At 35.4% G+C, this 26651-nt stretch overlaps 1 long non-coding RNA gene across 1 annotated transcript in view; it reads left to right on the forward strand.

Moving 5' to 3' along the window:
• The window catches only part of LOC125150527 (uncharacterized), a 313734-nt gene that overhangs the window by 252796 nt on the left and 34287 nt on the right, over positions 1-26651 (forward strand). Inside the window, exon 5 of the long non-coding RNA XR_007146442.1 lies at positions 12732-12888. This is a non-coding gene — a long non-coding RNA (uncharacterized LOC125150527). The remainder of the gene's footprint in view (positions 1-12731; positions 12889-26651) is intronic.

Raw genomic sequence — 26651 nt, forward strand, 5'->3', positions numbered from 1 at the left:
GTGTGAGTGGCTCAGTCAGTTAAGCATTTGACTTCAACTCAGGTCATGATCTCACGGTTCTTCGGTTCGAGCCCTGTGTCGGGCTTTGTGCTGATAACTCAGAGCCTGGAGCCTGCTTCGGATTCTGTGTCTTCCACTCTCTTTCTGTCCCTCCCCCCACTCAAGCTCTGTGTCTTTCTCTGCCTCAAAAATAAATAAACATTAAAAAAAGACTAGAAAAATTCTTCAGAAAATAAAATAATTACTTTATAATGAACTTTTAAAGAAACAAAATCAGTACCTAACATACACCTTTAAGAAAGGTATCTGTATTATCCTAGTTTACAGATGAACAAACAGGCACAAAGAGATAAAATATATTGTGTAAAGAAACATATTGGCAAAAGAAGGAAAAACAGTTTGTACTTAGTATGGTTCCAGAATCAATATTCAATTTGGTTGCCTCTTACAAAGATTATAACAATATATTTGTAGAGTAATTATTAATATTTTGGCCAACATCAAGGAAAACAATGCCTGTTGACAGTTTATGTAGACAAAGATACTGATACATATATTGAAATTTGAAAAATTAAGAGAAAATTCATCAATGAAGACAAAATAATTTTATTTAAGTAAATTGGTCCTTTGTTAATAAATTTTGAATATCCTGTTCTGAAATAGAAATGCAGACATTGCAATTGATTCAGTGGCAGCATGAGGGCATCCTAAGATCATGGATATATAGTCATTTAACCATCTATAGTTATCTTTGAATACAGTTTGCAGACATATTTCTTTTACTAATTCAGTATTGCTTTTAGAACAATATGTCTTTTTGCTGAGAGATAATTGAAACCCTTACTTCAAAATACCTATTGTTTTTTTATAGAATACTTCTGATCATATAGGTTTTTTGCTCTTCTACTTCTTCTCCTAATTTGTCCTGCATTAGACTACTATTAATGCAATAGACACTACTGGAGTATCTCTTTAGCCTTTCTATAAGGATGCTTGATTCAACTAAAGGGGTGCTTGCCTGGCATCTATGTTTCCTCTCTGTCTCTTCTTTTTACTTCTGAGAAAGTAGAGAGACACTTGATCTATGCTTGTGACTCAGGATTTCTGAACTCATAATTTAAACTGAGAAGCACAGAGACTAGGAGTTACAGATTTAGGTGCCTTAAAGACTCTTTCTGACTCCTACATTACAAAGATGAAAATATTGTTGGAATTTGTTTAATATCCTAGAAGATTACTTTCTTCTTTTTTTAACATATGCTGAATGATTTGTTTTCTATTTATTAATTGAAAATAAATTTTGATTAATATGACATGAAATCAGAGAACTTAGTGTATGTAAAAAGAAAAATAGCAACAACAGGGCCATCTGGTTCAAAGCCTTCTATGGTCTAACATTCCAAGTGTGGATCTATTTGGAGGTGAGAGTAAAAAATTGAGTATTGAGATACTGAGACACTGAGTATTGAGTATGGAGATAGTAAAATTTGAGTATTGTTTTTTTTTCTTGTACAAGAAATTGTGTTCATTGTTGAAAAGTAAAGTACAGACAAATCCCCTGAGATATAATCTCCCATTCAAAGTCATCATTGTCAACTTTATGGTGTTAATATTATCAGATTTTGTGAAATACATATAATATTTATTTGTACAACTACACATTTCTTTTTTAAAAATAGGATCATGTATTTTTTATAATTCTCACTTAACCATTATTGTAACATATTAACGTATTGTTAATGGGTACTTTCCAGAGAGCTTTGGTCCTCTCAGGGACAGTTTTCTGTGACAGAAAACCCCTTTTGTGAGGTCATTTATGAAGCACTGAGCCTATACTCCTGACAAAAATGTGACCCATGGGAGAAAGAGAAACTGATCCAAGAGAATGTAAATAATTCTTATGGTCAGCCCTTCATCCTAAAACACTTGCTTTCCTTGTGTGTTATACCAGATGAAAATTTAACAGAGGTTTTCATGACAATGTGGCAACAAATGACCCAGAGTAAGGTGGAGTCCTCAAAGATATTACTGTGTGATCCAATCCCAAGTCACCCAAAGGGCACAAACCTCAAACCCTGGTGAGAAAACAATATATTATAGCTGTTCACTCAAGGGATTCCCAAAACGGATACAATTATGTCAGTTATCTTGTTACCTCATATAAAGTTTTCCATAGACAGAAAGCATCTAAAGTTGATTTGGTTGAGCAGTGAGCAGCCCGGTAGCACTGGCTTCACATGAAAAAATGGCTATCCCTTTGGGGAAAACTTTATACTACAGAAAGCAAAGCTGTTTAATCAAAGGATCCATTGATTCTCAGAAGTTCCCTAAATGCCTCTGTCTGATGCACTGCTAGTTTGCTTAAATTGAAACCTGATTTTGTCCACTAGGCTGCTGTGGATATTTAACCTCAGGGGCCAGTTCTGTGGAATATGAAATGAATATGATCACTCTTGTCAGTGGACAGAACTCCCTGAAAACATTACTCCCTTGAAAAACTTGTTATCTTTTTACTGTTATCTTTTATCTTTTTACTTTTGGCTTGTAGATACTTTTTTAACTGTTTGGTCTGCCTCTTGGAAACCTACAGATTGCCTGGCAGATTAAAGTCACTTATGTTTGGGACCACAAACTGAAAAGAAATTGTGGCTGCTAATATAACCATCTGTGTTACTCTTATACATTCCCAAAACAAGAGCCCATTCTCTGATAGCATTAGTCAGAAGCTAAAGATTGAACCTATATTACTTAAATCTCTACATTACTGTTTCAATCCACCATTGTATGAGACATAGAAACAGATCTACCATCATAGCTTGGACACACAAGAAAAGACTGCTTTTAACTAAGGATCTACCATCACATTCAAGAACTGGAACTCCTGCCAGTTGACTTGTTTAAGAACTACATCTTTATCTGGTGCATTTGCTGCTACATTATTATGATAATACCTAATTTTATATCTGGTTAAATGTTTCTTAAGTTTTTCAACGTGTAGGGCTGACTGTAAGAGTTATTGAGATAATGCTAAATAATTTTCTCATTTTTCTGTGGGTCACCATTTTTCAGAAGTATAGACAAATTCAGGAGACCATATGGCATGGGATGTGGCCTCTGTCCACTATGGCAGATAAACTTCATCAGAACTTGACCCTTTTTTGAAGATTATTGATGTAGAACAATTTTTGTTGTTGTTGTTGTTGTTATTTTATTTTAATTCCACTATGATTAACATCAGTGTTATGTTAGTTTCGGGTGTACAATATAGTGATTCAACACTACTATACATTACTCAGTGTTCTTCAAGATAAGTGCACTCCAAATCCCCTTCACCTATTCCACTCATTCCCCTTTGGTAACCATCAGTTTCTTCTTTATAGTTGAGTCTATTTTTCGGTTTGTCTCAATTTTTCTTTGTTTGTTTTGCTCTTCAAATTCCAAATACTAGTGAAATCATATTTGTCTTTCTCTGACTTCTTTTATTTAACATTATGCTCTGTAGATATGTCCATATTGTTGCAAATGGCAAAATTTCTTTCTTTTCTATGGTTGAGTAATATTTAAATATACGTATATACCACTCTTTTATCCATTCAGCTATTGATGGACACTTAGCCTGCTTCCATAATTTGAATATTGTAAATAATGCTGCAGTAAACATAGGGGTGTATATATCATTTTGAATTCGTGTTTTCTTTCTTATTCTTTGGATAAATGCCTAGTAGTGGAAATTCTGGATCAAGAGTAATCCTATTTTTAATTTTTTGAGAAGCCTTCATACTGTTTTACACAGTGGCTTCATCAGTTGGTATTCCCACCAAAGGTGAATGAGAATTTTCTTTTTCTCCACATCCTCGCCAACACTTGTTTCTTGTGTTTTTGATTTCAGTCATTCTGACAAGTGTGAGATAATATCTCATTATAGTTTTAATTTGCATTTCCCTGATGATGAATGTTGTTGAACATCTGTTCATGTAACTGTTGGCTATCTCTAAATATTCTTTGGAGAAATGTCTATTCATATCTCATTTTTGATTGGAGTGTGTATGTGTGTGTGTGTGTGTGTGTGTGTGTGTGTGTGTGTTTGTTGAGTTGCATAAATTCCTTATATATTTTGGATACTAACCTTTATTAGATATGTCATTTGCAAATATCTTCTTCTATTCAGTAGGTTGTCTTTTAGTTTTATTGTTTCCTTTGCTGTGCAGAAGATTTTTATTTTGATGTAATCCCAAAAGTTTACTTTTACTTTTACTTTTATTTCTCTTGCCTTTGGAGGCATATCAAGAAAAAAATGTTGCTATGGCCAAAGTCAGAGAAGTTGCTCTCTTCTAGGATTTTTATTTTTTGAGGTCTCACATTTTGAGTTTGTTTTTGTGTGTGGTATAAAAAAGTGATCTAGTACCATTCTTTTGCATATACTTGTCCAATTTTCCCAACACCATTTATTGAAGAGACTTTTTCCCATTCCATATTCTTGACTCTTTGGTTGAAGATTAATTGAGCATATAATAGTTAGTATATTTCTGGGCTTTCTATTCTGTCACATTGATCTATGTGTCTATTTTTGTGCCAATACCATGCTGTTGTGATTACTACAACTTTGTAGTATGTCATTAAGTCCTGGATTGCAACACCTCCACTTTTGTTCTTTTTCAAGATTAATTTGCCTATTTGGGGTCTTTTGTGTATCTGTACAAATTTTATGATTATTTTCTCTAGTTCTTTCAAAGATGCTGTTTTGGTAAATAATCCAGTGAAGAAATGAGTGATAGACATGAATAGACACTTCTCCAAAGAAGACATCCAGATGGCCAACCGACACATGAAAAATGCTCAACATCACTCATCATCAGGGAAATACAAATCAAAACCACAATGAGATACCACCTTACACCTGTCAGAATGGCTAACATTAACAACTCAGGCAACAACAGATGTTGGAGAGGATGCGGAGAAAGAGGATCTCTTTTGCATTGTTGGTGGGAATGCAAGCTGGTGCAGCCACTCTGGAAAACAGTATGGAGTTTCCTCAAAAAACTAAAAATAGAACTACCCTATGACCCAGTAATTGCACTACTAGGCACTTAACCACAGGATATGGGTGTGCTGTTTCGAAGGAACACACGCACCCCTATGTTTGTAGCAGCACTATCAACAATCGCCAAAGTATGGGAAGAGCCCAAATTTCCATCGATGGATGAATGGATAAAGAAGATATGGTATATATATACAATGGAGTGTGACTCAGCAATCAAAAAGAATGAAATCTTGCCATTTGCAACTATGTGGATGGAACTGGAGGGTATTATGCTAAGTGAAATTAATCAGTCAGAGAAAGACAAAAATCATATGACTTCATTCATATGAGGACTTTAAGAAACAAAACAGATGAACGTAAGGGAAGGGAAACAAAAATAATATAAAAACAGGGAGGGGGACAAAACAGAAGAGACTCGTAAATATCAAGAACAAACTGAGGGTTGCCGGAGGGGATGTGGGAGGGGGATGGGCTAAATGGGTAAGGGGCATTAGGGAATCTACTCATGAAATCATTGTTTCACTATATGCTAACTAATTTGGATGTAAATTTTTAAAAATTAAAAATTAAAAAAATTTTGGGGCACCTGGGTGGCTCAGTCGGTTAAGCGTCCAACTTCAACTCAGGTCACGATCTCGCGGTCTGTGAGTTCGAGCCCTGCGTGGGGCTCTGGGCTGATGGCCCAGAGCCTGGAGCCTGCTTCAGATTCTGTGTCTCCCTCTCTGCCCCTCCCCCGTTCATGCTCTGTCTCTCTCTCTCAAAAATAAATAAACGTTAAAAAAAATTAAAAAAATTAAAAATAAAAAAAATTTTAAAAAAGATGCTGTTTTGGTAGGGATTTTGTATTTTGATAGGGATTGCATTAAATCTCTAGACTGTGTTGGATACTATGGATATTTTAGCAATATTTGTTCTTCTAACCCATGAGCATGGAATATCCTTCCATTTGTTTGTATCATCTTCCATTTCTATCTCAATGTTTTATCATTTTTAGAGTCCAGATCTTTCACATCCATGGCTAAATTTATTCCTGGGTATTTTATTATTTTTGATGCAGTTGTAAATGATGTGGTTTTTTAAATTTCTCTTTCTGTGACTGTTGTTAGTGTATAGAACCACCACAGATTTCTGGGTATTAATTTTGTATCCTGTGACTTTGCTGAATTCATTTATCAGTTCTAGTAGTTTTTTTTTTGGTGGAGTTATTAGGGTTTTCTCTCTAAGGTGTCATGTCATCTGCGAATAGTGAAAGTTTTACTTATTTACCAATTTGGATGCCTTTTATTTATTTCACTTGTTTAATTGCTGCAGCTAGGACTTCCAGTGGTATGTTAAATAAAAGTGGTGAGAGTAGACATCCTTGTCTTTTCTTGATCTGTGGGGAAAATTTCTCAGTTTTTAAGCATTGAGGATGATGATATTAGCTGTATGTTTTTCATATGTGGTCTTTACAATGTTGAAGTATGTTCCTTCTAAACCTATTTCGTTGAGGGTTTTTATCATGAATGGATGTTATACTTTGTCAAATACTTTTTCTGCATCTTTTGAAATTATCATAGGGTTTTTATCCTTTCTCTTGCTTTTAAAAATTTTTTTTAATTTAAAAGTTTTTTAATGTTTTATTTTTATTTTTATTTTTGAGAGAGAGAGAGAGAGAGGGAGGGAGAGAGCACGAGTGGGGGAGACAAAGACAGAATCTGAAGCAGGCTCCAGTCTCCAGGCTGTCAGCACAGAGCCCCTCACTGGGCTCAAACCCACCAACCATGAGATCATGACCTGAGCCAAAGTCAGCTGCTCAACAAACTGAGCCACCCAGGTGCCCCTATTTTTTTTTTTAGTTGAGAGAGAGAGAGAGAGAGAGAGAGAGAGAGAGAACACACGAGGTGGGGAAAGGGCTAGAGGGAGAGAGAGAGAAAGAATTTTAAGCAGCCTCCATGCTCAGTGTGGATCCTCATGCAGGACTTGATCCCATGACCCCAGGATTATGATCTGCGCTGAAATCAAGAGACAAATATTCAACCAACTGAGTCACCCAGGCGCCCCTATCTTTTCTCTTGTTGACATGATGTATCATGCTAATTTATTTGTGGATATTGAACGACCCTTGTATCCCAGGAATAAATCCCACTTGATCATAATGAATTTTTTTAATGTATTGTCAGATTTTGTTTGCTAATATTTTGTTGAGGATTTTTGCATCTATGTGTATCAGAGATATTGGCCTATAGGTCTCTTATTTTTTAGTGTTTTTATCCGGTTTTGGTATCAAAGTAATGCTAGCCTCATAGAATGAATTTGGAAGATTTCTTTTATCTTCTACTTTTTGGAAAACTTTGAGAATAATAGGTATTAACTCTTTTTTAAATGTCTGGTAGAATTTATCTGTGAAACTCTCTGATCCTGGATTTTCGTTTCTTGATAGCTTTTGGATTACTGATTCAATTTCATTGCTGGTTATAAGTCTGTTTAAATTTCTATTTCTTCCTGCTTCAGTTTTGTGAGGTTATATGTTTTTAGAAATTTATGCATTTATTCTATTGTTACCATATAATTTTTCATAATATTCTTATAATCTTTTGAATTTCTGTGGTGTTGCTTATTATTTCTCCTCTTTCATTTCTGATTTTGTTTGAATCTTCTCTCTCTCTCTCTCTTTCCCTCTTTTGATGAGTCTGGCTAAAAGTTTATCGATTTTGTTGATCTTTTCAAAGAACAAGCTCCTGGTTCTATTGATCTATTCTATTGCTTTTGTGTGTGTGTGTGTGTGTTTGTTTCTATTTTGTTTATTTCTACTCTAGTCTTTATTATTTCTTTCCTTCTACTGGTTTGAGGTTTTGTTTGTTCTTTTTTACTAGTTCTTTGAGGTGTAAGATTAGGTTGTTTATTTGGGATTTTTTTTGTTTCTTGACATTGGCTTGTATTGCTATCAAATTCCTTCTTAGAACAGCTTTTGCTGCATCCCAGAGATTTTGGACCATTGTGTGTTCATTTTCATTGGTCTCCATGTATTTTTTTAATTCATCTTTGATTTTATGGTTGACACATTCATTGTTTATTACTGTGTTATTTAACTTTCATTCATTTGTGTTCTTCCCAGAATTTTTTTATTGTGGTTGATTTCTAGTTTCATAGCATTGTGATTGGAAAAGATGTATGATGTGACTTCAATTTTTTTTTAATTTATTAATATTTGTTTTATGACCATAACTTGATTTATTCTGGAGAATGTTCCATGTGCACTTGAAACTAATGTTTATTCTGATGTTTTAGGATTGAATGTTCTGAATATGTCAGATCCATCTCATCCAATGTGTCATTCAAGGCAACGCTTTCTTTGTTGACTTTATGTTTGGATGATCTATCCATTCATGTAAATACACTATTATTGTATTACTGTTGACTACATCCTTTATGTCTGTTATTAGCTGTTTTATGTATCTGGATGCTTTCATTTTGGGTTCATAAATATTACAATTACTATATCTTCTTGTTGGATTGTTCCACATATGATTATATAACATCCTTGTTTGTCTCTTTTTTAGTCTTTGTTTTCAAGTCTGTTTTGTTTAATATAGGTATTGCTACCCCAGCTTTATTTTCACTTCCATTTGCATGATAGATTCTTTTCTATCCCTTCACTTTCAATCTGCATGTCTTCAGGTCTGAAATGAGTCTCTTGTAAGCAGTATATAGAAGGGTCCTGCTTTTTTATCCATTCTGACACTCTAAGTCTTTTGTTTGGAGCACTTAGTTGATTTACATTAAAAGTAATTATTGGTAGTTTACTTGTTTTATGGATTTTTTTTTTAGTTCATCTCTGTTCTTTTTTTCTCTTTCTCTCTTCTCTCACAGTTTTTTGGCTTTCTTTAATGATATGCTTTGATTCATTTTTCTTCATTTTTTGCATATCTATTAGTATTTTTGATTTATGGTTGCCATTAAATATATAAAGCTTTATATAAAACATCTTATGCATATAGCAGTCTATATTAAGTGATGGTTACTTATGTTTTAATCCATTCTTTACTGCTCTCCTGCCCACATTTTAGGTATATGGTGTCATACTACATCTTTTAATTTGTGAATTCCATGGCTGATTATTTCAGAAATACTTATTTTTGCTGCTTTTGTACTTTCTACTTTTCTTACTCCTACTTATGGTCTTTCCTTTCCACACAGAGAGTCCCCTTTAACATTTCTTGTAGGACCAGTTTAATTGTCATAAATTCCTTTAACTTTTGTTTTTCTGGGAAACCCTTTTTTTTTAAAGTTTTTAATTATTTTGAGGGGGGGAGTGTGATCAGAGGAGGGGCAGAAAGAGAGAGAAACAGAAAATTCCAAGCAGTCTCCACACTGTCAGCATGGAGACTGGTGTGGGACTTGAACCCACAAACCATGATATAACCTGAGCTAAAATCAAGAGTCAAACGCTCAACTGACTGAATCACCCAGGCACCTGGTCTGAGAAACTCTTTATCTCTCCTATTCTGAATGATAGCCTTGTATATAGAGTATTCCTGACTGCAGAATTTTTTTCCTTTTAGCACTTTGAATATATCATGGCTATATGAGGCCTGCAAAGTTTCTGCTAAAAAATCAACTGATAATCTTATGGAGTTTTCCTTGTATAAAACTGTATTTCTTTCTTTCCTTCTCTTGCTGCTTTTAAAATTTTCTCTTTATCACTACTTTTTGCCATTTTAGTTACAATGTGTCTTGGTGTGACCCCTTGGGGTTGATTTTGTTACGGGCTCTTTATGTCTTCTGGATCTGAATTTTAATTTCCTTCTCCAGATTTAGGAAGTTTTCAGCTATTATTTCTTTAAATAAGTTTTCTTCCCCCTTTTCTCTCTTTTCTCCTTCTGGGATCTCTATAGTGTGAATGTTATTACACTTGATTGTGTCCCAAAGTACACTAAGTTTATTTTCATTTTTTATTGTTTTTTCTCTCTCCCATTCATCTTGATTGCTTTTCATTACTCTGTCCTCCAGGTCACTGATCTAGTTATCTGATTCCTCTACTCTACTATTATTACATCTAAAGTATTTTATATTTAATTATTGTTCTTTAACTCTGGCTCTTTTTCATGTTTGCTATCTCTTTGTTGAGAGTCTCACTGAGGTCGTACACTCTTTTCTCAAGTCTGATGTGTATCTGTATGACCATTGCTTTAAATTCTCTATCAGGCCTATTATCTCCATTTCATTTAGCTCTCTTGTGATTTTGTTCTGCTCTTTCATTTGGAACATACCCCTCTGTATCCTCATTTCGTGAGGACTTGCTGTGTCTGTTTCTACGTGTTAGAAAAATCAGCTATTCCTGCTCTTGAAAGTAGTGGTCTTATGAAGTAGTGGTCCTGTGGTGCCTTACAGTGCAGTGTCCCCCATTCATCACAACTTTGTGTTTCAGGGATGTCTCCTATTTGTGTTATGCACACCCTATTGTTGTGGCTGAGCTGCTTTTGTTTTCAGTCCAGTCATCTGCAATAATTCTCTTCACTTGTTGTGGTCAGGGTTTGGTCTCTGTGTGGTTAGTGGGTCAGTCTAGGGCCACCTTGGGCTTCAGTAAAGTCAGACGAGATGTTTTCCAGAGATGCAGTAGCACAGAACTGTAGGACACTTTTCCTGAGAGGTTTTTGTTAATAGGTGAGGCCTGCTGTTAGACCATATGACTGCCACTGGTGTGTGTGGTTATCTTCCCCTCTCCCTGGGATAGGAGTTACTCTGGAGTGGTTCTGGTCCCTGTTGGGGCCACTCTCACATTGCCAGGCTTGTGGCATAGCTTTGGATAGGTTCCAGCGAAGGCATATCGAAGGAGGCAGGTCTGCAGGAGAATTTAGGGGTGGTGTTAGCAAGGTTTGCTCAAGTCTGCTGTGGGAGGGGACCTAAAGCTGCATTAGAAAACTCTTGTAGCAGTGCTGGAGGGAATCAGTCTGCAGGAGAATGCAAAGGTGGGACACATGGTTCCATCAAGGTCCATGTAGGTTTGCTACTAAAGGAGACCTGGAACGGAGGCTTGGCTGGAGGAGTCATGTCCATAGGAGAACATGGGAGCGAAGCTCACTGTTAGCAAATTAGGTAGCTCATGTTGTGTTTGTTCCAGCAGGTGTTAGTGTGTCTAGGCTGGGGATTGGGGAAGATAAATGGTGCCCACCAGCTCTTTTGTTATTGCAGACATCTCCCCATGATTCCTGCCGCTCCAACACAGGCTCTGAGATTAGTAAAGAAATCTTCCTCCAGTATATCCCAGGTGTTTTTCAAACTACTGCTTCTATGCTGTATCTCCATGGGACTGTTTGTTGTGCTGTTTCCTTAAGGGCAGGGACTCAGTTTCTTATCATCCTCCTGATTCTCCCAGACCAGGGCCCACTGAATTTTAAAGTGCCAGGTGTTAAGCCCCGCTGACTATAAGAACTCATGAAATTTGGCCCCTCTGCTTTTCAATATCAGATATTATGTGGATTTATCTTCCCTCTGCAGGTTCCCTGTGCCTGAGGTACTTGATGTGAGGGTCTGTTTCTCTCCCCTCTGCACATGGCATCCCTTCCTCCTGAGAACAGTCCTGCATGTTCACTTAATTCTGAACTGCTTCTCTAACCTTTCTACCCTCTTCAATATGGCCTCTTTTCTATATTTTTCTGAGGATAGTCTGTTTTGCCAGTTTTGGGGATATTTTCTAGTTTATTTACACTGATGTGGATGTCCTCTAGTTGTATCCCTGTGTCAAGGTAATCTTAGTATCTTCCTATTCTGCCATCATCCCCTGATGTAGACCTATTTTCAAGTTATAATGTTACAGTTCCAGTCTGAACAGCCAGCTCCAGCATATCATTATAGTTCTTGAAACAAATGAGTCATGTTTTCAGCAATTACTACCATTTTCAGTCTGACAAGGATATGGTTTTCATTGCAAAATCTACCCAACTATGGACTTATAGTCAAGGTTTTCAAGGAAGCTTTCATGCTTTTTATACTCTTAAGTCATCTTGAACTCCTTTACCTCTCTCCTGGTCCACATATCCAACCAAGTAGAAGTGCACAGATAAATAATTTCTAGACCTCTTTCCAATATAATGATCAAAACAAGAGTGGTGATGAGTCAAGTAAATCAATTTTGAAAATGTGGGATTTCACCATGGTCAATCCAGAGCATGATTTATCTTTCCCTTAACACTAACCCCAAACTTGTGTGGATGCTGCATCTTACTTGTGACAGCCTGGCCAAAAAGGTCCCTGCAAGGGACCTTATTTTACTCCTCGATTGTTTTATTAGATTGACATTGTTGTAGGTCATAAAGATAACATTTTGTTTGAATGTACTTCTCATATCCTTTTCCTACACTGATCATAATGGATATCTATAGTTTCATAAAAATTTCCTTCCAAATAATTGCAATTAGTCCATCCAGAGCAAAGGCCTACATGCAAGTAAGGGAAGATTGGAGAAAAAATAATGTGTTAGCTACCTGAATGAGACAAAACAATTTCATGATTGTAGAGTGAGAACAACATCTTGTCAGAGAGAAAGTAATCCCTCAGAACCTGGAAGATACAAGGAAGAGAGGACTGTTGTGTTCTTTGTATTTCAGTGTTGCCCTTCCTCATTAAGGAAAACATACTGGAGCAATTTCTCCAATATACTTCCTGAACCTTACATTTAAATGACCACTAAGTTTCCCATCATTTGCAGGACAACTCTGATCAAGACTTGATCACTGTTCCAGTAAGCTTCCCAAGAAGACTTTAACAAACAAGAAATGATGACCTCAGTTCCTACTCCTCTTCACAAATATTTGTAAAATCGATCTTCTGTATGTCATCCCATTGGACAAACAAGTATCACTTGGGTAAGTATGTGGAAAAATAGGACAGGTTGTACATTTCCTCTAAAACCAAGAATTAGACTCAATTATTAAAACTAAACTGGGAACCGTAAAACCTACCATTTTTCTAGAAGGTTGCTTTGGATGATCTGTGACCACTGAATGATAAGGTGCCCCTTTGGGGGTTCTCAAAATTGAGAGCAACTCTGTCATTTCAGGGGTAGCATGAATACTGCTGGGCCTGTGTTTCTTGTACGAAACCAGGCATAATTTCTCTCCTTCCTGAAATCCTGAAACTTGAACCTTCGGAGAAATACCTTAAATGTTGAAGGAAACATCACAGGTAGAATCCCAGATGAATATGGAGAGCTATCCAAAATGGTACTACTTTTAGTTACTCTAGGAAGCTTCCTGGAATGATAACTGGCTTTTTTTTTAATGTGCATTCTGCTGGCAGTTATTCCTACCATGGGAGTGATTTCTGTTAAAATATGTGGTAAGAAATGTGTTCCTTTCTTTGGCTAAAGTGATTAATGATCTCACCTTGACCATGGAAGTCATTCAGGTTAATCTCAATTCTCTGTTCATGATTGTAATGGGTGATAGAATTTCCCTAGATTTCTTTGTGATCCAAGGAAAAGCCCATGCATTGCTAATATATCCTTTTGTACCTGGATTAATGCCCTAGGCCAAGGTAAAGATCAATACAAAACTTAAAAAGAAAGCCACTTGGATTTCTAAGGGAGACCCAGATGGTGTGTAATTTGTTCAGTTAGTTTGGTTTGGAGACTCTGAAGGGTAAACTAGGTAGATAAAATACAGGACACTCATTTAAATTTTGAGTATCAGGTAAACGACAAATAATGTTTCACAGAGGTGTGCTCTATGTAATGTGTAGGACATGCTTATATTAAACAACTGTTTATGTCAAATTCAAATTAGCTGGGTATACTGTATTTTTATTTGCTAAATTTAGCAACTCTACATGAAGGATACAGTTGAAGTAAATATTGCAGGGTGGCCTCATCCTAGTTCTTGTAGTCCTATTGATATTTCCCTTAATTTAATATTGCATGAGCAAATTGAATGGATTTGATCTCAGCTTCTTTGGACACATTACTCAGAATAGCATATTCATGGATAATTCACCTGAAGCCAAGACATTGTAGGAACAATGGATGGATATTTTTGAGAGACAATTTTCCATTGCATGAAAGTGCATTTTTTAATATAGCTATTTCAAACAGTTCGTTTTGTATACATCTATTTTTGTCTGTGTTATGTACTTTGCATTTAAATTCCATAGGAGTCAAGGATAATTTGTTTTTTGTACCCAGGTTTTAGAGAATGTTTGTAATATTATAGCTGTCTAATAAATATTTTAGAATAAATTTATAAATATATGAATGAAACAAAATAAATGAATAAATTACTATGCAAATATAATTACTATCACATAGGATTTATATTTTTTCCATCAGGATAATTTATTCACAACTAAAACATCTACACATAAATATGGTTGTTGATTATCATCTAAATATTTTGAAATATGACACTGATGGTTCATTCAAGCATGATGGTTAAAAATGAAATTCAGTATAATCTGGATTAATGTGGTGTCATACCTAAGTGGGATTAGTTAGAAGGCTCAAGAAACAATTTCTAATGTATTATTGCAATTTGACCTATAATGGATTAATATAAAGGGAGTAAGCATTACTGAGTATCTGCTCAAATGTTCTTTGAGAATGCCTGATCAAAATAGGCTTGGTTTCTTGGCAACTAAGATTTTACCATATACTTATTATATAGCAGTTGTTAAAATATATTATATTTTTCTGTTTTCTACATAGGCTTTTCTCTTTTCTATGTTGGCTGTTGGGTTGTAGAGATAGATAGAGTAAGTGCTCTAATCTGATATGATCATTATTGACAAACTCTAGCCTTGGGTGATTGCACTTCACTCCAAACAAAGTGATTATTGACTTATAAACTCCATTTAAATCATGTGATTCCATACATTAATTGTAAATCAGTTTTCTGTTTTAGCTATAGTGATTTCAAAAGTTCTTTTCAAAAATTTTAGTCAAGGTTCCAAGTACAATCATTCTGATCTGTTCATATGCCACATTTATGGATCCTTAGCAACACAGTGTATACATCACTGCAAAGATTTAATGTGTAAAATTAACACAAACTATTGAGTTAAAATCTATCTCAGTCATTGGGCTCAAGTCTAAAACTTTACATAAATCACTTTCTGCATTGCCCAAGTCCATAATCCTTTTGTACTCTATCCTAAACTGTCCCTGTGACTCCACTCCCCACCCTTGCCTTAATTATTCTGACTTCATAACTTGATTTGTACATATTACTCTGCTTCCAACTGAAATTCCATCTCAGTCATGATCCTGCTATGCACAGGAAAGGATTCTCAATCATAGCCAGGAGATACTTCAGACTCTTCTTAATCTGACAAGTAAGCCAATTAAAACAAGTAAACTTGGTGTGTTCTAGGTGAACATGAGGATATGAGGGCACAATATCTAAGGGATGGGTTTTATATTTCCATCTTTTTAAAAAAATTTTTTGCCTGTGCTTAATCAATTTAAAAGAGACAGTGTATAGTACCTTTCCCTAACCCAAAGAGAGTTCTGTCTCCCATCACTTCTTTTTCTAAAAGTGAGATTCCACCCTAGTAATCATCTTTATTTTTATAGACAGAATAAATATTGTATCTATACAATAGATAAAAATAGATAAGATAAAAATCTCTACTCTAAAGGAGTAGAAAAGATATAAGATGTTGACCCAGAAGTGCAAATGAAACTACAGACTTGAATGGAATATTTAAGATTAAGAAGAAAAAAAATTTTTGAATTAGGAAATGGGAGCAATAAATGTCCTTTGGATATTTGCCATGTTTTGTCCCTACTAATATATCATGTGGCTTCACCAATTTGTGCATAAATATCACCCAAAAGATATAAATTTCAACTTATTAGGAAGTTCCTTTTTGGACCTACATAAGTGACATTCTCTCTGCAGGTTTATTTTCAAACTTGTTTTGCGTTATTTGCAGCTCGTAATGGGGGGTCCCTTATACCATTGCAAGAAATGACTGACAGAAGGCATTGTTTCATACTCTCTTTGATGCAGTTGGCGTGAGACTTGGAGTTTAAAAGAGCCCTTTGTAAGTAAAAGGTTGAATAGTATGAAAGACGGTCTATACAGCCTCTAAGTATTCCTAAGGGGATTTGTTCCTGCTTTTCAAAATCTGCCCTTTTAACAAACGAAAATGATTTCAAAAGAAAATGATTACCAACATGGTACATTTCACTATAGATGAACAGTGAGCTATACATTGAGATAAAGGTCAACTGTGGTTAGTGGTTAACTCTGCAGGAGCCAGCAAATAAAAAAAAAAAAATCACTGTTGAAGAAAGAAGTGTGTTTCTCACCAAATCCTTTGTCTCCCTCTAATAAGAAAGAATTCAAGCCTATTAGCTTTAATAGTAATTACTAGTAACATTCCATTAGTTATCTTTTAATTGAAATAGTGAATAAGTTTGAGTAGCACTATACTTTGACTCTAGCAAATTCTTCTGTACTCTATCCCAAGAGCTCTCTTGCACTATAGTGGATTTTAGAAGTAATTTAGAACTAAAGCTTGGGAATGTCCTTTCCTTATAGAGGAATGTCCTTTGACATTTTATTTACAGAGAATTGTGTCATCAGAACTGGGTAAATATCATATCTACAATGTATTCCAGAACCTTAAAATAGGTAGAGTTTCCAGTTTTCTCAATATTTCTTTTACATTTTAGTGACTTCAAGTCTTTATTGGACCAATTATTATTATTATTATTATTATTTGTGTTCCTACAGTGGGGTTTGACTCTTAATTGTATATATTTAGATCAGTGATGAAAATATCATGTCACTTAAAGTTTAGAAATTTGAAACATTCTTACATTATTGTTGGAAGTTTGAATTGATTAATCACCTTTTAGAAATGCTTTCATGAAATATATGTGAAGATACTTAAAAAATCGACCCCAGATATTTTGTCAGGAAGAAACTGATGAAACAAACAAAAATTTGGTCCATCTACAGCTCAGTTTCTGAGAACACAACCTCGAACCAATCCAAGAATGAAAAAATGGTCAAGCCAAATTTGGGAAACCATGAAAGAGTCAACTTGAACTCTTTTGCACCGAGAGGCCTTCCCTTACTACTTTGTCTAAAATTTGTCTCCACCCTTCCTTATACTGTGTTTCTTACATCTCTTCTGGGACTTTGCCTGTGTTCACTCAGTAACAGTTCTATCCATCTCCTGCTCTGCACAATATCTCAGGATGAATAGCCTCCTCCCATTTCACAGGGCATCTGGCAGCATTTGGTCAATGGGAAGCAAGTGTGGGAAGTTGGGGGGCGGGGTATGAGGAAAGGAGGAGACCATAATTTCACTCCTCCTTCTTTACCTTTGGTCGCATCTCTAGTAGTGGCTGTATAGTTACGTTGCTGCAGTTTGTCTGTGTTGGCTCCTCGATAACAAAACTACCATAGACAGGTTGCTTTCGACAACAGTTATTTCTCACAGTTCTGAAGGCTTGCAAGCCTGAGATCAAGGCATGAGCACACTTGGTGCTTAGTGAGAGTCCACCTCCTGGTTCATAGATGGCTATGTTCTCATTGTGTTCTCACATAAGGCAAAAGTAGTGAGGAAGCTCCCTGAGTTCTCTTTTGTAAAGGCACTAACCCCATTCATGAGGGCTCCACTCTCATGACCTAATAATCTCCCAAATACCCCACTTCCAAAAAGTACTACATTGGGGATTAGGCTTCAACATACAAGTAGAGGTAGGGGCATAAACATTCAGTGTGTAGCATAGTTCCTGACAGACCTGTCATGACTCCAGCTGCTTCAACCGACTCTGGTCTCTGCGTTCCTATAACACTGCATCTTCCATTTGTCCCTCCACCCTATGAGTAAAATAAGCATACTACCACTAGGCTCTCGATTGATTCAAACACTGATTCAACAAACCAACCTACCACATCAATAACCAATGCACTACATTTCCTCTCCTTTAAATACTCAGAGAGGTTTTTCCCTGACTCAACTGTAACTAAAAAATTAGTGTTTATCTAAAATTGTCTTGCAAATATCCTTTTATAATTTATTGTTATGTAAGCATTATAATTATTTCATGGGAACACTACCACTAGACCTCAGAGTTTCTGTAAGTAAGTTCCATTTCCAATTTTCAAAGAGCTTTTGGGAAGTTTCTACTTCCTAATTTACGATCCTTCACCACTGTTGTCTAAATCATGTTAAAGCTGTGGTAGTACTTTAAGCACTTCTGAGAGACTGCATTAACCACCTTATGAGAAAATATTGTCTCAATAAGTTGGTTTCTTTTTCTTGTCTCTTAGTTGGTTTCCTTTTCTTAGTCTGTTAGTATTTCAATTTATTTTTCAGTTCTCATATTATAAAGTATGTGTATTCATATGTGTCCTCTAATTCAAATTTATATTTAAAGTAAAATATCAGTAACCATAGGGATGATGTAGTGGGCATTTTTACTTTAATTTGATTTAAATTAGGAGACTGACCTGATATTTGTCTAAAATATTTTCTCTCAAGGATTTTTATAATCATGGAGTTATAAGAAAAAAAAAGTGAATTGAGGACTACTTGAAATCATTACCCAAATAATACTTGACATTATTCAAAAACTCATTTTGTCCATTACCTATCTTTCATAAACTAAATTAGTACAAATTAAGTTGAGGTATTTTTACGTTATAGAGAAAAACCATCTAAAATTGGTTTTTATTATCTATGTGTTTATTTATGTTTATAATAATATTATTTATGTATTTATTTATTTTGAGCCACAGAACACATGAAGGCAATTTCCTGATGACATATAAATTTCCTTCAAATGGCGTGATAAATAACAATGATAATGGAGTTAATAGTGCTATTTATATATTCACTAGAGTCAGTGGACACCTGAAATGTTTAGAAACATATACCGTGGAGTAACTAATTAATGCAATTTACTAATAATTATTTAAATTTAATGCAAAAAATAAACCAAAGCGACTTGTAATATTCACTGCTAACTTTAACATAGTTTATATGTACTCAGAAATCTGCCTTAAAATGGGTTTTCCTCCACACCAGGAAGGCATTTCACTGTCACACATTAACAACATGATGCTACATTTGTACTTTTTTGATATACACACCATTTTGTTTTGCTTGAAAAAAATGGTGGGTCATTGTTGTAAGTAGCCAATTTATGTTTGAAGCATCCAGAAACAATGGTTCCACAAATCAAGCTTAAGGAGTCTTGGCTCAGACTGCTACTCTCCTCCAACCCATTCCAATTGATGAACACCACCTGTGGCACTCCTAATTCACAGCAGCAGGCAATAATTTCCCTTGGATACCCATTACCAGTAATTACTCCCAAGATAGGCTATTAGATATGGCTTGTGAATATCTCAGCTGTAAACTTGAAAAAATTAATTCTAATATTTCCTTTGAGATTCATTTGTAGCTTAGTGACAACATAAATTAGTGAAATTCTCTTTTAAAAAAGTAACAAATGTATAGGCTTATTTTTAGAAAAAGTGATAAAATTATAATAATATATTTGCATATTTTGCAGGGTTCTTATGTGATTATCTTAAAATCCAGAAACAGTTGGAAATCTTGTAGATAAGGTAACATGAAGCAGTTGATAGTTAATTGTTTTGGTTTTTTCCTTCCATATTAGAGATTTCCAAAAATTTGGCTTAGTGTGTGACAATTATATGTGGCTTTGCAAAAACATCATTGCAAAAAGGGAAAGAAAAAAAACATAAAACAAAGCATTAAACACAGTTTACACCCTAATTGCCTTTGGAAACTTACATTAACTGAATTTAAAGACATGATGCTAAATTTGCAAAAATTTTAAGTGGTTGCTTTGAATATTCCTTTATTAAATAATAAATTGTAAAACAATGCAATATATGATTGCATGTAAGCACCATCTGTTTGCAAACTTTTTAAATATTTTTTTAAATGATACACTTCTGGTCTCTTATTTTTACAGAGTACATATATTTGGGTCTTTTTATGTCCTTGCTCTACTTTGGCAGTTAGAGCAGTTGTAGTAAATGGTACACATATTTCACACAAAAACTTGTGAAATGTGTATTCATAAGTTCTTCTAGTCTGCCACAAAATGCTGACAAAATGTATGACAGTTCACAAGTATCCATTCCTTAGTGTTCTCCATGAAAGAGAAGTTACTGTGGTTAAGTTATAACCAATATGTATGAACTGGCTAGTGGTTTATCAATTTTGTTAATTCTTTCAAAGAACCAGCTTCTGGTTTCATTTATCTGTTCTACTGTTTTTTTGGTTTCAATAGCATTAATTTCTTCTCTAATCTTTATTATTTCCTGTCTTCTGCTGGTTTTGGGTTTTATTTGCTGTTCTTTTTCCAGCTGTTTAAGGTGTAAGGTTAGGTTGTGTATCTGAGAACTTTCTTCCTTCTTTAGAAGGCCTGGATTGCTATATACTTTCCCCTTATGACTGCCTTTGCTGTGTCCCAGAGGTTTGGGGTTGTGGTGTTATCATTTTCATTGGCTTCCATATACTTTTTAATTTCCTCTTTAACTTTTTGGTTAGGCCATTCATTCTTTAGTAGGATGTTCTTAAGTCTCCAAGTATGTGCTATCTTTCCATATTTTTTCTTATGGTTGATTTCGAGTTTCATAGTGATGTGGTCTGAAAAAATGCACGGTATGATCTTGATTTTTAGTACTTGCTGAGGACTGATTTGTGTCCCAGTACGTGGTCTATTCTGGAGAATGTTCCATGTGCACTGGAGAAGAATGTATATTCCAATGCTTTAGGATGAAATGTTTTGAATATATCTGTTAAATCCATCTGGTGTAGTATGTCATTCAAAGCCGTTGTTTCCTTGTTGATTTTTGATTAGATGATTTGTCCATTGCTGTGAGTGGGGTGTTGAAGTCTCCTAGTATTAAGGTATTACTATCAATGAGTTTCTTTATGGTTGTGATTAAGTGATTTATATATTTGGGTGCTCTCACATATGGCGCATGAATGTTTACAATTGTTAGGTCTTCTTGGTGGATAGACCCCTGAATTATGATATAATGCCCTTCTTCATCTATTGATACAGTGTTTATTTTAAAGTCTAGATTGTCTGATGTAAGTATGGCTACTCCGGCTTTCTTTTGTTGACCATTAGCATCATAGATGGTTCTCCATCTCCTGACTTTCAATCTGAAGGTATTTTTAGGTCTAAATTGGGTCTCTTGTATATAGCTTATAACTGGATCTTGTTTTCTTATCCATTCTGTTACTCTATGCCTTTTGATTGGAGCATTGAGTCCATTGACGTTTAGAGTGAATACTGATAGATAAGAATTTATTACCATTATGATGGTTGTAGAGTTGGAGTTTCTGGTGGTGTTCTCTGGTCCTTCCTAGTCTGTGTTGCTTTTGGCATTTATTGATTGATTGATTGATTGATTGATTCGTTCATTCATTCATTCATTCATTCATTCATCTTTTCTCCCCTCAGAGAGTCCCCCTTAAAATTTCTTGCAGGGCTGGTCACAGACTCCTTTAATTTTTGTTTGGGAAACTTTTTATCTCTCCTTCTATTTTGAATGACAGCCTTGATGGATAAAGAGTTCTTGGCTGCATATTTTTCCCATTCAGCACATTGAATATATCCTGAATATACTCCTTTCTGGCCTGCCAAGTTTCTGTGGATAGGTCTGCTGCAAACCTGATCTCTCTTCCCTTCTAGATTAGGGACTTTTCTCTCCTTGCCTGAGTATTTTGTGGATTTGACTATGATATACCTTGTTGATGGTCGGTTTTTGTTGAATCTAATGGGAGTCCTCTGTGCCTCCTGGATTTTGATGTCTGTGTCTTTCCCCAGGTTAAGAAAGTTTTCTGCTACGATTTGCTTGCATAACCCTTCTACCCCTATTTCTCTCTCTTCCTCTTCTGGGACCCCTATGAATCTGATATTGTTCCTTTTTAATGAGTCACTTATTTCTCTAATTCTTAAATTGTGCTCTTTTGCCTTAATCTCCCTCTTTTTTTCTGCTTCATTATTCCCCATAAGTTTTTCCTCTATATAGCTAATTCTCTGTTCTGCCTCATCCATCCTTGCCACCGTGGCATCCATTCGAGATTGCAGCTCAGTTATAGCATTTTTTATTTCATCCTGACTAGATTTTACTTCTTTTATCTCCACAGAAAGGGATTCTAATCTATTTTTGACTCCAGCTAGTATTCTTATTATCATGATTCTAAATTCTGGTTCAGACATCTTGCTTGTATCTGTGTTGGTTAAATCCCTGGCTGTCGTTTTTTCCTGCTCTTTCTTTTGGGGTGAATTCCTTCATTTCATCATTTTGACGGGAGAAAAGGAATTAATGAGGTAGAAAAAATTAAAAATAAAAAAAATATTAACATTTAAAAAATATTAAAATTAAAAACAAACATACACATAAAAAAATCGAATAAGTGATGCTAGATCCTAGGTGTGTTTTGGTCTGGGTGTTGAAAGTGGCTTGATAGATTAGAGAAAAAAGGGGGAGAAAAGGATATCATTTGTCAATTTGAAAAAATGAATACACTGAAGTAGACTAAAATGAGATGATGGAAGTAAAATAAAATTTGTAAAAATTCGCACAAAAGTAAAAAATATAGTAGAAAAAAGTTATAGAAAAATATTTTTAATAAGAATTTAAAATAAAAATGAATTTTTTCTCTTTCTGTATTCAAGAGAAGGAAAAGAAACCAAGAGAAGAAAAAAAAAGAAAGAAAATTGAATAGATGGACCAGTTAACAGACTAAAATATGACTGAAATTACTTTGTTTTCACCTAGAAGTCAAACTATGAAGCACTTTATAATCCATAAACTAAGCAAGAGGTGAGACTTGTGTTCTTGAAGAGTGAAATTGGCCCAATTGAACGGGGTTTAATGTAATGGCTCTGTTCTCCACTAGATGGCGCTGCTAGCCTACTGGGGTGGATTGTGGTGGTGCTTTTAGGTGTGTATTCACATGCACAGGAGCCGTGAAAATGGTGTCACCCAGCTACCCAGTCTGTAGTATCGGAACTGTATTCTCCCCCTCAGCAATCGTGCACCTGTCCTTTGTTTTCAGCTTCCATCCACTCCCTGCTTTTACATTCTTTGTGACCAAGCCCCATGCAGTACCTCCCTCCCAAGTTTTGTCTCAGACGTGGCTGTTTTCTGTGACCCCTTACTTCTGAAGGACTGCAGCTTTGACCCCTTCTGCCCCTCTGTGAAGGGTCTTACAGAGCAATGGCCGGGTGCTGGCCACACCCAGGAGCGTTTGCGGGATGGTGCTGCTGCCGATACTCAGAGACTGCGACCAGGTGCCAGCCCACTCCAGAAAAAGTTCATGAGATAGTAGCAGCAGCATTTCAGGGATTATGGAAAATCACAACATACATCTGTCACCAGGCTTCACCCTTAATGACCTTGTTCCAACACCAGCGAATGTGGCTGTTCTCTGGGGTCTGCTGGGACCAGGTTGCCAAATGTCCTTCCAGCCCTGGAACTGCCTCTCCCTGTGTGGCTTAAGAACCTCCTGGACCCCACTCTGCTCCAGGGGATCGACCTTCCTACCAGAGCACCACCAGGTATAGAGCTGCAGAGTTGCAGACTCTGTGCTCCGCGTGTTTACAGTCTTAATGGAATTTAATCCCTCTCCTTTCTCCCTTTTTAGTTCAGTCCCTGTGGCTCTTTCCAATTTTCCACTTTCTCTCCAGCTGCTTTTGGGGAGGGGTGCTTTTCCCATATTCTTCCCCCTCCCGCCGTCTCTGTCCTCTCTCAGCATGCAAAAGTGGCTACTCTCTCCCCATGTTCACCTGTCCATGCCACGTACCTGCTGAATTCTGTGGTTCAGGTTGTGCAGATTGTTGTGTTAATCCACAGATTAGTTTTCTACATGTGCAGGATGGATTAGTGTTGGTCTGGATGTATTTCATGGATGTGAGACACACAAACAACTTCCATGCTGTTCCGCCATCTTGGTTCCTCCCCTCAATAATAACCTTAATTTAAATTTATTTATTTATTTATTTATTTATTTATTTATTTATTTAGAGAGCAGAGAAAGAGGGATACAGATAATCCCAAGCACCTCTGTGCTGTCAGCACAGAGCCCCATATGGGGCTCGAACCCATGAACTGTAAGATCACAACCTGAGATGAAATCAACAGTCATATGGTTAAACAAATGAGCTTCCCAGGTGCCCAATATCCTTAATTTTTGAGGAGTTTTAAATGTATAGAAAAATTGAGCAGAGTACCTCCTATATACCCTCGACTCTACACAATTTCCTCTATTACTAAAATTTTACATTAGCATGGCACATTTACATCGCTTTTTGGCCTTTTGGCTAAGATCAAGTGTACATTATCATGGCACATTTGTTGTAATTAATGAACCTATATTGATACATTATTATTAACTAAAGTCCATACTTTATTCAAATTTCCTTAGTTTTTACCTAATTTCCTTTTTCTGTTCCAGGATCCTATATGTATAGGAAACCACATCACACTTTGTCTTTTGCTTTTGGGTTTTTGTTTGTTTGTTTGTTTCTTTTTATTTGAATTGTAGTTAGTTAACATACAGTATAGTATTAATTTCTGGTTTACAATATAGTGATTCAACACTTCCATACATCATCCGGTGCTCATCACAAGTACACTTTTTAATCCCCATCACCTATTTAACTCATGCCCCCACTCACCTCACTTCTGGTACCTGTTGGTTTATTCTCTACAGTTAAAAGTCTGTTTCTTGGTCTGCCTCTCTTTTTTCTCCCTTTGCTCATTTCTTTTGTTTCTAAAGTTCTACATGTGAGTAAAATCATATGGTATTTTTCTTTCTCTGACTGACTTATTATGCTTGGCATAATACTCTCTAGCTCCATCCATGTCCTTGCAAATGGCAAGAATTCATTCTTTTTTTAAGGCTGAGTAATATTTCATTATAATGAAATATATATATATATATATACACATATATGTGTGTGTGTATATATATATAATGAAATATATATATATACATATATGTGTGTATATATATATATATGTGTGTGTGTGTATATATATGTGTGTGTGTGTGTGTGTGTGTGTATACACACCACATTTTCTTTATGCATTCATCAGTCAGTGGGTGCTTTGGCAGTTTCCATAATTTGGATATTGTAAATAATGCTACTATAAACCTAGGGGTGCATATATCACTTTGAATTATTATTTTTTGTATTTTTTGCTTAAATACCAAGTAGTGTGATTACTGGATCATAGGGTAGTTCCATTTTTAACTTTTTGAGGATCCTCAATACTGTTTTCTAGAGTGGCTGCACCAGTTTGCATTCCCACCAACAGTGTAGAAGGGTTCCCATCTCCATATACTCACCAACACTTGTTGTTTCTTGTGGAAAGGAGCATGGGTTTTTTTGTTTCTGTTTTGGGTTTTTTTGGGGTTTTTTTGTAGTTTTGTGTTTTTGTGGTTTTGGGTTTTATGAGAGGAACATTTTGTATGCAAAGTACACAGGATGTGAATCTGTTAAGGAAAAGAGAGTAGTTTTGCCTTAAGGAGAAATGATTGGTTGTCCTAGAATGAGAGGAAAATGCGAGACAACACCTGAGTGGATATATGAAGTAGTAGAAAATTCATGGAAATGGAATTTTATTTTTCCTGGTCAAAGCTGTTTAGGATTTGATGGATTTATTTATAAGACTGTCAAAAACAAAAGGTTTTCTTTACCTTCTGACTAACCTACATAAGAGGCAAAGATTCTATGTCCTATCAGTATAATTTTCTGTGTTTATATTGACTTTACCATGTTCTTGATTATTTAATAGAACAAGACATTACACTTTAGAAAGTTAACTTTCTTTACAATCCTGTTGTTTGCTATATTGACTTTTTAATTTTTTTTGTTTCTTTAGTTTAATAGACTGTCAAGTATTTTTTTCTTAGTAAGCCAGAATATTATTAACCTAGTATTTAAACCTCCTGACAAATATTAATATTTTGCTTTTTAAATCACATCCTAAATGATATCTTTTGAACAAAAACCTGTTTTTAAGCTTTCCCAGAGGGCTCCAGAAACATCACAAAGGATTTTTTTTCACTTTGAATAAAGAGAGATGCTAGAAATAGTTTTCTTTGACATGCCACTATTGGTAGGTTTCTTGGAAAGCCTCATGAATTCAGATATGCTGCTCAGTCTTTCTTAGATTAAGTGTGTATGAGTAAGATGTTATTGACATAAATATTTCAGAAATCTTATGCTGTAGGGGAAGTTCCTAGAGTTATGTTAATTTCCTCATTTGCCACGATATATGTGTTTCTACTTATCAGGATCCTGCTCTGCCTTGCCTTATGTTACAAAACAACACTATAAAGTCATCAACTATAAAATCAGTTATTTTTTTAAAACACTAATCTGATCACAACTTTACTTCTTTGAGTTTAGATTTTAAGCCAGTAGTTTTCAGTTGTGGATTCACACTACTTACGTGTGAAGTTTTATTAATATACAGGCATCTGTGTAAGACCTACTTCAGACATACTGAATCTTCCTACTTGATAATGACATAATGGTAGATTCTAACCATATCATATATTCATGGTACAGAATGTGTCAGGATTACTATATCTTACATTTAAGATT

This window comes from Prionailurus viverrinus, chromosome A1, assembly GCF_022837055.1.
Source record: "Prionailurus viverrinus isolate Anna chromosome A1, UM_Priviv_1.0, whole genome shotgun sequence".
In the NCBI taxonomy this organism is placed as follows: Eukaryota; Metazoa; Chordata; class Mammalia; order Carnivora; family Felidae; genus Prionailurus; species Prionailurus viverrinus.